The sequence below is a fragment of the Heloderma suspectum genome, chromosome 3 (assembly GCF_057233095.1).
Source record: "Heloderma suspectum isolate Gila_16-S chromosome 3, 16-S_ref, whole genome shotgun sequence".
NCBI lineage: Eukaryota > Metazoa > Chordata > Lepidosauria > Squamata > Helodermatidae > Heloderma > Heloderma suspectum.
This window is the reverse complement of record NC_139460.1, coordinates 28,307,317-28,323,666: the sequence shown is the minus strand read 5'-3', so window position 1 is coordinate 28,323,666 and position 16,350 is coordinate 28,307,317.

Below are 16,350 nucleotides of genomic sequence, written 5' to 3'. Positions count from 1 at the left end.
GTTATCCAAAGACCTGACCTTCCAAGTTGTAGGTGCAGCAAAAAATAAAACAACAACAAAAATCCCACTCGGCCCTAATGCATACAGCGTTACCTGTGCAGGATCTAGCTTTTGGGTGGGAGAGCGGGTTCCGGCAAAATTGTGAGTGCACCTTGGCTAGGACTGACTTAAATCATTATGCCAAGCCTTGCCTGCCAGTGTTGACCTCCAGATGTGGCATGTGTCTGTACATTGTGACAACATGTATCCCCACCCAGGGAGGCTGGCTGCAAATGCCAGCTCTCCCTCTAATGTGTGATGCATTGGTGGACTGAAGAGGGTTTATGTTGTGGCTGTTCTGCAATGATTCCCTCTACCTTTAGACCTCCTCACCACAAGATGCCTGGCTATGGGCCCAGAAACACAGTGTAAATCTCTAGTCATCTTGCTTCTGAGTGAAATCACACTCTCCATCTCCCTTGTTTCCCCCTGTTTTTACTTGAACCATTGGGGCTGTACCTCAGATTACATGCAATAATAGATCTGTGCCCAGTCATTTCACAGGGATTTGCAACTCGTCACACTAAGCCAACCGAATACCTCTGAGGCCCACAGTTTCTCTGCTTATTGTTCTGAGTTCTCATGCCTGACCTCTTCACTGTCTATACTGTGGGGAGGGTAGAAAGCTGGCATGCTGCGGCAATCGAGTTTTGACTCCTGACACATGGAAAAATCACAGAGAAGCGATGGGGGATTCATGGCAGAATAGTCAAGAGGATTATAGCAGGGGGGAAATATACTGTTAATCTTGCTTCATACGTAACCAGGATGTGCTCAGTTATAATGCAAATAGGAGCGCTTGATGAATATGAATGGGCGTGATTAGGGAAAAAAGTAATATTACTGTCAAAATGCACAGTAGTGTTTATATTGATGTGATTGGCTGACTGATTTAAAATAAAACCCACCTGGTTCACATGTGCTTAGGGTGGGTTAACATTTTGTAGAAACAAAATTGCCATGCAAACGGAAAAAAAGCAATAAATTTACAGTGGTGGTGGGGGGAAGCACAGGCTGAGCAGAGATGGAGAGAAGAGGAGAGGGTACAGGCAGCACAGGGAATAAACTGGGATTGCTAATCCCTTTCCTTCTCATAATTCTCCCATTGCAATCAATGGAACTTAAACATGCCTTGCAGGGCTGGCTCTACCATTAGGCGGAGTGAGGCAGCTGTCTCACATGGGAGACAGTGCAGGGCAGAGAGTGGAACAGTGGTGAGTAGGGATGGGCGGGTTACTTACCCTGTTCCGGTCTGGGGTGTCCGCGGTGGGGGGGAGACGATCCGTCCCTCCCTCTGGAATCCTCCCCGGCTGGCTCCGCTCCATGGCGAGTCCTCAGAGCCGCCTGCTGGGCCCGCCCACAGTCGGCTGCCAGGCTGCAGCCGCAAATGGTGTCAGGCGTAGCGGCCACCATTTGAGTCCCTGCTCTTTGCTGTGATAGGCTACATAAATACTTACTTAGCCTATGATGGCTGAAGTAGGGAGGCAAATGGTGGCCACAGATGGGGGCAGCCATTTGCGGCCACAGACCGGAGCAGCAGACGGACCAGACCGGCCGTCCCAGGAAAATTTCATGGGGTGGCAGGGAGGAATGCTCCATTCTGCCATGGACTCCAGGGTTTCTTTAGAATCCGGCCTCATTGGAGTCCATGGCGGAATTCTCTAACATCCCTAGCACTGGTGAGGTGCTAGATGGCAAAGCTGTGTGTTTCATGCATGGCTTGCCCTGCATTCCCTAAGCTCCCCTAAGGTGCTGTGGCAGATCACTAATGTTGGAGTAAGATTAAAGCAGGCAGATCAGCTGGCTTCTGTATGTGGAATGGGGGGCGCCATCTTGTCCTTTGCTGTGGTTAGCAAAATGAGTGCTCCTATGAGCACCCAGACAAGCTATCAGGTACCCTGGTTTGGTTACTGGTATACAAATGAAACATTTCCCACGTCTTTGTACCCGTAGTATATATATAGGGATGGATGGGCACCCCCGTCCAGGTTTTCTGGGTGTTTGCCCAGCCCATGCCTCTGATCGGACCTGCGCTCAACCATCACATGTTTGCTGAGCCCTCTGCACTTACCCATGCCCTGTCCACCTCTGCTGTGATCACAGCACTGCGCACATAGACCTATACACAAAATGGCACTGTGAATCGCCCATATACGCAAGATTCACAGTGGCATTTTGCGTATGTCTATATACACAGTTTTGCAGTCGCCACGTTTGCATTCGCAGTGGAGGTGGATAGAGCCAGGTAAGTGCAGGCAGCTTGGTGAGCATGGGAGGGGGGTCGAGCTGGGGCAGGGGCTCAGCAGGCGTGGCTCAGTGGGTGCAGGTGGTGTGCCGGAATCCCAAACCGAGGGGGGCACCTGTGCCATCCCTAAGTATATATCCTGGTTTGGTCAGTTTTCAGGCTATTTCCTAGTAGTCCCTGGCAAACCATGGTCTCTCCTTGCCCTTCTGCTTGGGCCCAGCATACCTAAGAGACTGGCTTCTCCCATATGGCCTGCCCATTCCTCAAGATCTCTTGGGGACACTCTTCTTCACTTCCCAGCAGTGGATGAGGCCCGATCAGCTGGGACAGAGGAGAGGCCCTTCTCTGAAAACTGCTCTTCTACGATGGCACCTCAGTACGTTTGTTAGGAAAGTGTGCTCCTGCTTTCAGCTGTGAAATGTTGGAGAGCGTGAGCATGATCGGTTTTTCTGAAGGATGAGAAGTGGGGAGTGTTTGAAGCAAAGGCGTCAACTGACAGGCATCTAAAATGGGGATGAGTGAGAAATTTGGTTCATTTTTTAATAAGAATTTATCAAGATTTGCACATTTCTGCCTTAACGGGATGAAAAGGATTTTAGATTTTAAAAATATGAACATGAGGGAAAGTGGAATTGACAGATTGATCCATCTAGGCTGTGTGTATTTAGCCCTTCAAAGCCTGGTTTTAAATCTTTGTGCATTCAGCAGTGTTTGTAGTGCTGAATTATGTTGCCACCTCTTTTTTTCTGACAGACTCCTTATCTTTAATGTGTATATGGCAGACTGGTAGAGCTAGGAATAGCTATATCCAAATTCCCAGAATTTGGCCAGTGTGCAGATGGGTGAGAATTTTGTTCCATTTGTTGTCTGATAAGAACTTGCCACATGCAGTGGGTTGGTTGATGAACAGAAAACGTGGACTTCACAGAGTTCCTAAATGCATAGAGACCTGTGTACTTTAACACAGTTAGTTAGAGTTTAACAGGCTTTTGCTAACAAAAGTGGGCCCCTTGAGTGGGGGTGGGGGGACATTTCTAGAGTGGGTGTCTCACATACTTTTAATTGGTATTGAGCAAGATGACTAGTTAACTTTCCAGGGAGTACTATCTCATCTCACTCCTGCACTGTCCTTTGTTCCTTGACTCTGGGAAGCCAGTTAAGTTCCCAAGCTAAATGTTTTGAGAACCTTTTGGGTAAGAGAGAAGACCCCCTTCTCTTGTGTGTGAGTTAGCCTGTTGGTGTGAGAGAGGATGGAGAGAGGCGTTACTCATGGGCTAAAAAGAGGCATCTAGCAGAGAAGCTTATAAGATGCAGCTTGCTGGCCCATCCTTTGGTTTCGCTTCACGAGGAATTGCGCAGCCAGCCTGGACAACTTGCTTTGGTCCTGAGGAATGGCCTTCATCTATCTTGGGGACCCAGACAGACATTCAGGGTGTGCCAACTGCTTTGTCACCTGAAGGGAGGTGTGATCTCTCTCTCTCTCTCCCTCTCTCTCCCTCTCTCTCTCTCTCTGTGTGTGTATTCTGCATCCATTTTCTATCAATAAACTCTCATCTTTTGCACAAGTGGCTTGTTTCATCTTGATAACCAAAAGAATCTGATTGATGACTGGGCCGTGACAGAATCAGAACCCAGATCCAACACACCACAGTTCACAAATACCTTGATATTCTGGACAGAAAGAACTTGAGTTTGTTAAAAACCAAAAACTGAATATGGGAGAAAGCAAAACTGACTGATTTGTCCACCCTTAGTCTAGAAGCATGGGAGCAGAGCCTAATGGCTTCTCTCCCTGACAAAATGCCCCTGCTGAGGGAATGCAGTAGAACTTGGAGTAGGCATGGGATTGGTCCTCTGGGGCCACCTGATTCCCAGGAACTGGAGGATTCTGATCTGTGGTCATAATATTGCTGGGAAGGTGAAACATTCTCCTGGTCGACAGTTGGCCTGACTCACAGCCTCAGCACTTACTCCTTAAAAAAGGACATATCTGCAGGCCAACAAAAAGGCATAGGGTTGTATCCAGAATTGCACAGAATGGAACTCTGTGAATTGGATGATCCCACTGGTGGAAGGGGCTGCAGTGGCAATTTTCACTGATTTCCCCTCCCTCTGCTGCCTCCTGTGCCCCTGAAAATCTGCTCTGGAGGGCTGAGGACTCCAGAACAGTGTGTGAGGTGGTGCTAGGGTCTGCAAGGGGAAGGACAAATTGGTAAAAATCACTACCTCGCCCCCCCCCTCTTCCAGGGGAGGGCTGTCTGGAATCCAGTTGCCTCCTGCAAGAATAGGAGCCCTTCCATTTGTGGAGGGTCAACTCTGGATCCAACCCAGAGACTCTTGGAGGTTCTAATAAAGTCTGATCTAGTTTAATCAAAGCAATTCAATGCAAATGAAAGCACATGAAAGCTTTCCTGTGTAGGTGCACCAGTTTATGTTCTGATTTGGTCAGCTATCTGGCTACATATTAAAATCACAGGCATGTGCTTGCAGGAAGCAATCAACTCACATCCAGAGTAGCCCTGACAGCTCTAATTAATCCTGTCAATAGCAACTCCTTAGTTCAGTGGTTTTCCAGGAAATATCACAGTTTCTCTGCCAGTAAATGTGTCACCTATACGCAGGGCAATAGTGATCCTGGAATCTACAGGAAAATCTCTTTTTAGCAAAGTGTGTCTCCAGCTTAAAAATAAACTTTGAGACTTTTGGCTTTTGGGCAGTATAGAATGTAAATAAATAAATAAATAAATAAATAAATAAGACAATAGGCTTTGTCTTCTTGTGGCATCTTTTAACTGCCAGCATTCTTTAAGCCTTTCACTACCCCCCCCCCCAACTAGAAATATTTCGCTTTTGGTCAGACTCAGGTCAGCAAAGTCAAGCTATTAGCCATTAATATCAAATATATTGTGGGGAAAAGATTTAAAAAATAAATAAATCCACGGCTATACTCCACGTGTTTCTCCTTTTTTACTTGAATAAAGAAGCTCAGTACAGCCCATTATTGCATGATACTCATAGTAAACAAAAAGTATCTAGATAGGGCAATATTTTTATTGGATCAATGTTAGTGTTCGTTTTATACAGGTAGGTCGTGGGGACAAAGGAGGAAGAGGATGCATCCCTTTCAGATCTTTCTTTTGCTGGAATAGCAATGGTGGGAGATCACACAAAGAAAAAGGTGCACCTAAAAAGGTGCACATAAAGAAAAAAGATGCACTTAAGAGTTAATGAGTTCTTAGAATTTTAAAGATATAAAAGCAGGGGGCTACCCAGGGTGCAGAGCTAATTCACTACTCTGGGTGGAAGCACAGGTCACAATTAGGGATGTTGGAGGAATCCATTTGGGGGGTAGAGCCGCCGCCATTTGCGTCCCTGCTAGCCAGCGGCTGGATGTCCGGCCGCTGGCAGAGCTGGCCGGCGGCTCCGCAGAATTACTGCGGAGCGGAGCCGGCCAGGAATCGGGGGGAGGGACGGAGCGCTTCCCCCCCAGCTTCAGCATAATCCGCGAACAGGTAAGTGACTTTCATACATCCCTACACCAGCATGTCAACGTTAGTCTGTGGAAACAATTAGAATAGTATAGATAATACCATGAGATCCTTCTCAGACAGAAGTCTTTGTCTCTGACCCACCACTATCAGAGGCACATTTGGTGGGAACCACTCCAATAAAAGCACATCTGTAAGGAGGGCCCTCTTTGTGGCAGCTCCCAGGCTCTGGAACTGCCTGCCAAGGGAGATGAAGCAAGCGTTATCTCTGGTGTCCTTCTGCCGTCATGCAAAGACATATTTATTCATCCATGAGCTTGGCATCTAAGCTGATGTGCCGCTGAAGTAGGTTTTACTCTGCAGGGTGCTGTTATTTCCTCCTTACAGATGTGCTTTTATTGGAGTGGTTTTTATTTGAATAATTGTAATATTTTAATTGTACCTTTGTCACTGCATTCTTCTCGTTTTGTGAGAGCCAGCCCTCCCATGAGTTTCAGTGAAGCCCCGGACTCAGGCGGTGGAGCGAGAGCATGTTAAGTTGCACCGCTCTGCCTAGTGCTGCGCTGAATCCTGCCTCCTATTTGGGGGAACTTTTTCCCTCCCTACAGAAGAGGCATTGTTTTCTCTCTCTCTTTCACAGGAAGGGGGAGAATTTCAGAGAATTTTCACCTCGGGGAAGGGGACAGGGTTCCCACATACCTTTTTTTAAGTGTAGGTGATTCTTGAGGGGTCTTCTTTCTATTTTTTATTCTTAAAAAAATGCCCCCTGCACTTGCAGGAGCTGAGGCCTCTTCTCCAGCCAGGAGTTCTTCCTGAATGCCTATTGGAAAGGGCAAGGTTACATGGTCTCCTGGGAATTCTCACCCCTCCCAGCCTCTTTCTCCAGAGTTTTCATTCCCCCGCCCCCAATGCCAAAAACAGAAGAGTTGAAATTTCTGGCACAGCACTAGCTCCACCTGTCTCTGCCACCTCCAGTGGGTACTGCTAGCCACTCTACCACCATGGCATTTGTTTAAGCAGGAAAGCGGGACTGGTTGGGCTCTGCAGAGCAGCACCTACATGGAAACACCAGTGGGTGCTCCAGAGAGCCCTGCCAGTCCCACTCCCCTGCTGTGGCAAATGCCACAGTGAGAGAGCAGCCAGTCTGGACTCTCCTGAGCAGCTGCCCCCCCCCGTTTCATTCTGAGGGGATCCTCAGAGTGAAACAGAGCTTGGCTGGCTGCTCTTAGCCACCTGCCCTCTGGCTCTTGCTGAGAATCCTCTCAACAGGAGCCAGATGGGTGGCGGATGGATGGGCTCTTGCGAAAGCCTCACTGGCTGATTATTCTGGCCACACAGCTCTCCAGGGAGCCAATGCAGCAGTGGTGGTGAAGGGAAGGGGAAGGGGTGGAGCGCTATGAGTTGAGGGGAAGGGGAAGGGTGTGGTGGGTGCATGAACAGGTAAGGCTGAAGATGTGGTAAGGTGTGGGGGTCTCATGATATGGTAAGGGGTGGGGCATGATTTTGTACGGGGAAAGGGGTGGGGGGTAAAGTGGTTGTGGTAGTGCATGTGCTCTCACACCTCAGGTGACAGGAGATCTTGCACTGGGCCTGGTTATTGTTGGTCACCTTGATCACTAATTTTAGTGGGAAAGGTGGGATATACATTTTAAAAATGACAGAAAGAATGCACAAATCAATAAAATGTGTTGCAAAAAACTTTCATATATGTGTGGACAAGCCGTCTTTTGTTGTTATCCCAACTTTTATGTGAATAATTGGGTAAGGCTATGAAGGGGGAACATTCTGGGCAAAACACTCGTGTGGGCTTCTTCAGGAGGAACATGATGCTATTTATAGGCTGTATTGGAGGACTAGATAAGGGTTGCATCTCAAGCTGAATTTGGTTCAAAATCCACACAAAACAACATTATAAGATAGCTGGCATCAGTAAGAGCTGTGGTACATTCGTTCGTCCAGGAAGCGCTACTGTGATTTTTAGCACCATGGCAACAAGTCTTCTATACTGTAGTGATATTTTTATCTTTGTGAAATGTTGATCAAACTTTTGAAATGTTTGCCAGATTTCCTCCAGTGATCTCAGTTAATCCCATGATAATAAACGGACACATTGTGAATGCATGCCAGGGAACAGCAGAATGCGATGAATCTTTAAGAATGAGAACCCATGATGTAGTGCCCCTGGCCTGTGGGCAGGCACACCTCTGTGAGATCCCATGCCTATTTGTGCAGCTTACACTGCGGCTGTGTAACCAAAATGCACAAAAACATCTGGAGCTTTTACCAGAAGCTTAGTGATTTTTGAGGAACTGATAGAGCAGATGAAAGCAGAAAGGATCCTTCTCCTTCTTCTGTTTTCTTTTTTTTTCTTTTGTTATTGCTGTGTCCTCCTAAGAATACTGTATTGTTGGGAAATTGTAGTTACTGATTAGGTTGTTGGTACTGTTTATTTCACTTATAAAGATAAAAAATAGAATAAAAAGTATTTTTTTTTAAAAAAAAGAAAGGATCCAGACAGACAGATGCATTCCCATTGAAAATGGGCAGCTCAGTGCCTGAGAGATGGATTTGCACATGGAATTCTTCCTGAGGATTTTGCATGTCCTTAGAATGTTGGGCTCGAAGACTGGCGAGAAATAGCCAGCTCGGCCCCCCAGATGTTAGTCCACAGACTCCAGTGCTTGCCGGCTTGGCACGTGCATCAACGTCCTGCCTCCACTGCTGAGCAACCGTGCCTCTCTCTGCTGGGCACTGGCAGAGGAAGGTGCAGTTGCTCAGAGGGAGGTGGCAAGATGGGGGCCTTCAAGGGGTCATGTCAGCAACACTGCAGGCATAAACACCTGTATTGTTGTGGGCATGGCCCCTTTAAGGCCCCCATCTGCGTAAATGGGATAGTTGCAGAAACAAACGGGCAGCCATTTGAGTGGATGGTTGTCCACCGCCGCATGCCCACAATGGTGGCTCGTTGGGTGCTGGCTCAACAGATGCCTTCAGACCGCTGGGCAGCTCGCATCTAGCAGGGGTTTGATGATCACAATGCGTATGAGTTTGTCCATCCCTACTAGACCGTATTGTTCTGCTGCTATCCTATACCCACTTAGGAAGCCCTATTGAACACAATGGGGCTTACTTTCATGCAGACACTGGAAATGCCCAGTGGTAGCCTCCTTTTGGGAGGAAGTTATTATACGGATAAAGCTCTTTAATATTTACTGATGTAAATGTTCTCTTAAGTTACTTACCTGTTTTTTGGAATGTGATACATGGTCAGCGTAAATGGATCTTTCGCACCTCTGTGGTTGCTAAAAGACTGTTACTATGATACTGGAAGGATAAAAGCTCACCACCTATAATGCAATGGACTGAAGATGTAAGAAAGCTAGAAACATTTGAAAGGGTGGTATATAGGCGTAACTTGAACATGGACTTATATTTTGATATCTGGTCTTCTGTTACTGAAGTTCATGTATAACCTTTTTTCCCCTCTTTCTCTCACCTTAGAATATTGTAATATTTGAAACTGAGGATTTTAGAATATCTTGTTATGGTTTTATTTTTTTTATGTTTTTTTGTTTGTTTGGTTTGGTTAAAATCCACAATTAAAAATTGATTAAAAAAAAATGTAGACATGTATAGGATGGTTAATGCTGCAAACCTTTCTGAGTCTCAGTTTTTAGAAATACATATTAGAAGTGTGCACAGAAAAAAAAGCACTTCAGATCAGATCTGGATTTGATGATTCAGATAGGCGGCTGATTTGCTTAGATCAATTTGGGCAATACCCGCATTATCTCGGATTCAGAAAAGTGAAGCTTTGGATGACTCCCCATTGACTATAATGGGGAAATCAACACATGATTATCTAGGGATGTATGAATTAGTAGAACGTGAACTCCCTGAAGTTCTCCAACTTCCATCTTGAAGCTCATTCCACCTCTAGCCTAGGCCTATGAGATTGTGAGCTGTTTTTTCTTTTTAAATGAAAATCCATGCATATTTTCATGCTTATTTTTCTAAATGTATACATAAATCATGTGCATCCTTGAAATGTATGCAATCTTCTCCCATTAATTAAAGCATATTTATGTGCAATTTTTCAAAAGGACACATTTTTTAAAATCTTCATGTTTCATACGTATGCATGATGTTGAACGCAGTTTTTTGGTTCACGAATCACATTGCAAGCTCGGAAATGTATGGAATTTGACCGCAGATTGTGTCCAAGTCCATGTTCGGTCTGAAAGCTGAGAGCTGGGTAAAATACGGTTAAAAGTGAACTGAAACAAATTTCTTATACATCCCTAATTATAATATTTTCTTAAATCTTTTGCCAGAATTGGATGAGATCCATGGGTATAGCTGCCCCTTCTTGACAGGAAGCTGTCCGCCACATTTTACAACTACAGTGGTTTTTTGTGCCATCAGTAGAGGAGTGATAAATATGAAAGTGCAGGCACTCATCAGAAGGACAGTTCCCATAGCTACGCCCCCAGTGAAAGTCCAAAAATGCAGGTAGCTATGTTGATCCATATCAAGAAACCAGTTCCAGCAGTTTTCAACTCCAACAGGAGCAGGTCTTTTGTAAAGTTAATGGGTCTTAATTGCCCATTCACGCTACTCCCCCCCCCCACTCCAATATTTTTCATTACAACAAGGTGCAATATTGTTGCTGGGAAAATGTATTTCTCCTCAGATACTGTGAGGTTTACAGCTAATTTCAGAGGGAATCAGGAATTCTGAATGGGGGTGGCAGATGACATCAGCATCCCTGCTAATCAAAAATGGATGACTTTGCATTCCTGTAAGCTCTGGCTATGCTACACCACTGAGAGCAAGGATTCTTTAATGTCTGATTTCTTTTTTTAAGGGGATGCAGAAGTGGAAGAAATGTTCTGGCATCTGCATAGATGAAGCCTGCCAATTTTCAGACACATTGGTGCAACGTTTGTGAGTGTGTGTGTGAATAGGGAAACTTTAACATTTGGGGGGTTCTGAAAAATGATTTACTTCCATTATGATGATGATGAGTGAATGTGACATATCCCCAAGTATGCAACCTGAAAAAATTCAGAAGGATAAGTGTAAGGCTTAGATGAGATATAATGAATGAAAAACAGCTTGAGGCCTTTTGTTGTTGTTCAGTTTTCTACTCAAAATTGGCACCATAGAACCATAGAATTGTAGGGTTGGAAGGGGCCTACAAGGCCATCGAGTACAACCCCCTGCTAAATGCAGGAATCCAAGTCAGAGCATCCCTGACAGATGGCTGTCCAGCCTCATCTTGAATGCCTCCAGTGTGGGAGAGCCCACCACCTCCCTAGGTCATTGGTTCCATTGTTGTATTGCTCTAACAGTCAGGACGTTTTTCCTGATGTTCAGCCGGAATCTGGCTTCCTGTCACTTGAGCCCATTATTCCATGTCCTGCATTCTGGGATGATGGAGAAGAGCTCCTGGCCTTCCTTTCTGTGACAACCTTTCAAGTAGTTGAAGAGTGCTGTCATATCTCCCCTCAGTCTCCTCTTCTCAAGGCTAAACATGCCCAGTTCTTTCAGTCTCTCCTCATAGGGCTTTGTTTCCAGTCCCCTGATCATCTTTGTTGCCCTCCTCTGAACCCTCTCCAGCTTGTCTGCATCCTTCTTCAAGTGCGGCACCCAGAACTGGACACAGTACTCCAGGTGAGGCCCAACCAGTGCTGAGCAGAGGGGAACTAGTAGGGGTGTATGAAACCCTGCTTACCTGGCTCTGCTGGGTTCTGCAGGTGGGGGGAGGCAATCCATTCCTCCCCCCTGAATCCTCGACGGGGGGGGAGGCGATCCTTTCCTCCCCCCCGGAATCCTGCCTGACTGGCTCCGCTCCGCGGCCAGGCCGCGGAGCTGCCGGCCAGGCCAACCCACAGCGGGGCCTCCAGCCACTGCCGGGCTGGTGCGGACGCAAATGGCGTTCTGTGTAGGGGACGCCATTTGCGTCCCTACGCCAGCCCGTGATAAGCTACATAAATATTTACATAGCCTATCACAGCGAAAAAAAAAGGAACGCAAATGGCAGCGGCTATGGCGGCCGCCATTTGCATTCCCTTATTTTGCTGTGATAGGCTACGTAAATATTTACGTAGCCTATCACAGCCTCTGCAGGGATGCAAATGGCATCCCTGCATTAGCCGTGATAGGCTACCTAAGTATTTACGTAGCCTATCATGGCCATTCAAAAGCTGCGAATGGTGGCTGCAGACGCGGCCGCCGTCGAGGAGCACCGGAATGGCTGACCAAGGTAGGATTTGTTCCGGGCCCATTTTGCAGGGTGAGGGGAGCGGGGGGCTTCGTTCCACCATGGATTTTGGGGGGCTGAACGCGCTGGCATTCGGCCTCACCGAGATCCGTGGCGGAATTCTCCGCCATGCCTAGCAACTAGTACTTCACGGGATTTGGAAGCTGTGCTTCTATAGCTATACTTCTAAAGACCAAAGTCACGGATAGCACTTCATCCTTGATGGGGTGGAGAGATGACACTTTATTCAGGAAATATATGGGCATGTACACAAATGATTCCTTGTGCAGGCTATATAATGTGCTGAAGGAAAGTGTGCGGCATTTTTTTAAAAAAAGAATAACCCCTCCCCCCTTTTTGTGGACAATTTACTGTTCTTTGTTGTGTGTGTTGTGCGACTGTGTTATATTGATATAACACACAGAAGTGCTTGGTGCAACTGTGACACTCTGCTTGCACTCTACGCTTTGAATGAGAAAGGTATGGGCTTCTAGCACTGATAGTCAAAAAGCATTGTGATGCTATAGAATCATAGAATAGCAGGGTTGGAAGAACCACTGAGAAGCCCAGAGCTCGTCACTGTGGCTTTACATTAACAGCAAGTGTGCAACTGCACATCTGAAACTCTCCCTGCTTCTAAACCCTTAAAGCACCCCCCCCCCCGTTCTTTCAGGTAGAGATCCTTTCAGGTGGATCCTTCTCAGAGGCAGCAGAAGTGGCAAGACCACACAGCGCACTTTACACAGTGCACAGTTAAACTATGGAATTCACTTCCACAAGATGGAGTGATGGCCACCAATTTGGATGGCTTTAAAAGGGGGTTGGGCAAATTCATGAGGAGAAAGCTATCAGTGGCTTCTAGTCCTGATGCCTCTATGTTCCCCCTGGTATCAGAGGCAGTATGCCTATATACACCAGTTGCTGGGGAACATGGAAGGGAGGGTGCTGTTGCACTCATGTCCTGCTTGTGGGTTTCCCATGGGCAGCTGCTTGGCCACTATGTGAACAGAATGCTGGACTAGATGGACTCTTGGTCTGATCCAGCAGGGCTCTTCTCGTGTTCTTATGTTCTTACCAGTTTTGCCCTCACCACCACTATACTCCCTGGCTACCTGGAGCTTTTCACCCCTATTATTTGTTCCAGGCAGGCACCACTTTTAGCTAGGGATGGCGGAGAATTCTGCCACGGATTCCAGTGAGGCCGGATTCTTTAGAATCCAGCCCCCTGGAATCCGTGGCGGAATGGCCTCCTGCCCCCCGCCCCCCTGTGGAATCCCCCCATGATGGCACTTACCTGGGGTGGATTCGGCGGCGGCAGCTCCAGCAGCGGTGGCAGCGGCTGGTCTCCTGGCCGGCCATGGCAGTGCTGCTGCCACCGCCACTGCCGTCCTTGGACCGTGATAGGCTATGTAAGAATTTACGTAGCCTATCATGGCTAACGTGAAAACACACACACACATAAAATATGCAGCGTATGCAAATGGTAAAGTCAATCCCTGGTTGGAAGCTAACACTGTCAGTCACAAAACTATGCTCCATCCTCTCCCTCCCTCCTACACTCTGCCTGGCATTTTACTTTTTAGTAGAGCTGGGCGGGGGGAGGAAATGTATCAATTTAAAATGATGTATTTCTGAAGTAACTCTGGAGGTACTCTCTCTGGAGTACCTCTCCCTCATATCTCCAAAGCTGGTCTGAAGTTTTGGGAGCAGCCCCATTTGCTTGGGGCCACTTCAGAGAAGATCCACTTCACTTCAGATAAGGCCCGAATCTCTCGAAAGTGGTCCACTTTTGTTCTGGATTCAGGTTTATACTGATGTTCCAATGTACCTCTGAGTATAAAATGGCACAACTAAAAAGTTTTGCATTCTACTGTGAAACTAGAACTCTTCAGCAGAAGAACAAACCAGATGGAAGAGCAAAAAATGTTTCAAGGTCAATCTGTCCCTCATCAGCCGTTGTTTACTGACCCACAAGGCATACGTGGCCACACATCTGCCTGAGCTAATTTTCCTTTTTAATACCATGAAACTAAATACCTTAATCACATTAGCAATGCTTGACCATTCCATTTCAGTTCCAGTGCTGGCTGAGATGCTGATGAACGATCTTAGATGTTTCTGAGATGAAGCCAGGCTTTGCAGTCCATTTGTGACTTATGAACCTTTCCTTCCCCAGTTGCTCATAAATCACTTCTAGTTGTTGTTGTTGTTGTTGTTGTTGTTATCCTTCTCCTGTTAAATGCCTTATCCATAATGAGAACCAAATGGTGCATTGAGTGTTTGTGAATCAACTATGAGCTGCTGGGGATGTATTTGTGCTAGTAAACAAAATTTCCAAGCACAATTGCACTCCCAGGGGTCTCCCAGAAGCACAAGTCTACTTGGGAACAAGATGTGTGCTCCCCACCCTGCTATATTGGTGAAATTTTTGCCATTCCCATGGTGGCAGCAAATTCAGTGGGGATGAGAGGAGTTCCCCATTCCACTTTTGTCTTGTTTTCAGGTGTGCTCTGCCCTTTGTTCCATTCCTCCTGAATTCCATCTATGACTAGGAGAATTTCTAAAATTAATTTTGGAATTGGAGCATGCTCAATTTGCTACAGATTTCAGTTCTCGCAGTTACTAATTCCATGGGTTCATTGATTATAATACCTTGCAAAAAACAACAGCAACACCCATCTTAGTACACTCATACATGCAACTGCATCAAGATTCTTATTGTGCCGTGTTTAACTGATCTCCTGCCCACTGGTAAAATGCCCCCTCAAAACAAAACCATTGATTCATCCACATTTATAATAAAATCTATTTTGCTTTTACTTTTGCTTTTTTGCAGGGTTTTATCAATGTACACAAGCACACACACACACACACACACACATCAGTAAGACTGCACAAAAATAATCGTGAGGCCATTGCATGTAAGATCACATCAAAATTGCCCTTTTGCAGGGTTTTACCAATGCACATGCACAGGGGAAAAATATGAAGGGGAAAGGTACGAAGATGAAATGAAGGAAATGACAGCTACAGCAAATTGTGCAAGCCACAGTACCCTGCACAAAACTCATAAATAATGGTACACTGGAGAATTCCTAAAGCATTGGTTTCACTTTGAAGACCATTTAGTCTGTAACTCCAAAACCCAGGGAAAAATCCAGAGGAGAATTTCCAAAGCATCCCAATGCTAGAATTGCAGATGTGGGCCCCTGAGCTGAACCAACAATCGATATGGGGATTTACACAGACCCTGATCTACAGTGCAGTTCTATGCATGTGTACTTGAAAGTAAGTCCTATTGAATTTAGTGGAGCACACTCTCAAGTAAGTGTACATAGGATTGCAGCCTCGGTATACCTTGGCTTTTGCAAAACTCTTCAGGTTGGATCCATGCTGGCCATCTACTAGAAGACCGAAAATCACTAGTGGAATGGAGGAGAGTGGAAGTCTGGTGATGCAACATTGGATCCAACCCTATCTCTGAAAATGCTTAACGAACTAAACAAACAAACACACAAACATGCAGCAAATAAAGATGGTGGGGAGTTTTGTTTGGCCCACATGTCTAAGCAAACTGACCTAACTTGCACTTCCTGGACAAATATCCATATTGGAATGTCGTTATCCTTCTGTTCCGGCACTTCTCTGAATTTTGCAATGCACTTCTTAGCTTAAAGATGCATTCAAAATGCATATTTTAGGGGGAAATGTGTACAGTTCAGTTGTAAATTTTAATGCATTTTTTTTTAATGGCAGAAAGCAAGATGGAGCAGAAATATGATTGAGCAGTGCAAAACTGACCTGGACAAGAAATCAATTGATTCATCCATCTGTTAGATAAAAAGTCCTTGCTTTCGGTTTAGAAGAAAAGAATGCCAGGCAGGCAGCAGTGGATCCAACACTATTTTATTGAACGTTTTGCAAAACGGGTGCAGAGCAGTCTGGACCCCGAGACACGTGTGCAAAAGCCTTTTATATCATATCGCTTCTATTGTTCTCACCAGTAACCAATGAAACAGTTAGTACATCGGCTCACTAAGTTAATATCCAATAAACAGTCACTATCAGCTTACCAAGCCGTTAGTCATGAGTACGTCAGTATGATTCCCTTTTTGCTCCGCCTATATTTTCCCGCCACTCGGGCTCTTACGTAACTTGAGACGCCAATGGTTATGGAGTCTCCTTTTTCTAACAATTCCCTCCTTTAAGTCTTTATTCACGTCTTAAAGCATTTAAAACGGAGTTTCTTTATCAGCACAATAAAGCAAGAGCATCTGTTTTGACAGAGCGGTTTCAATTAACCGCTGGGATAA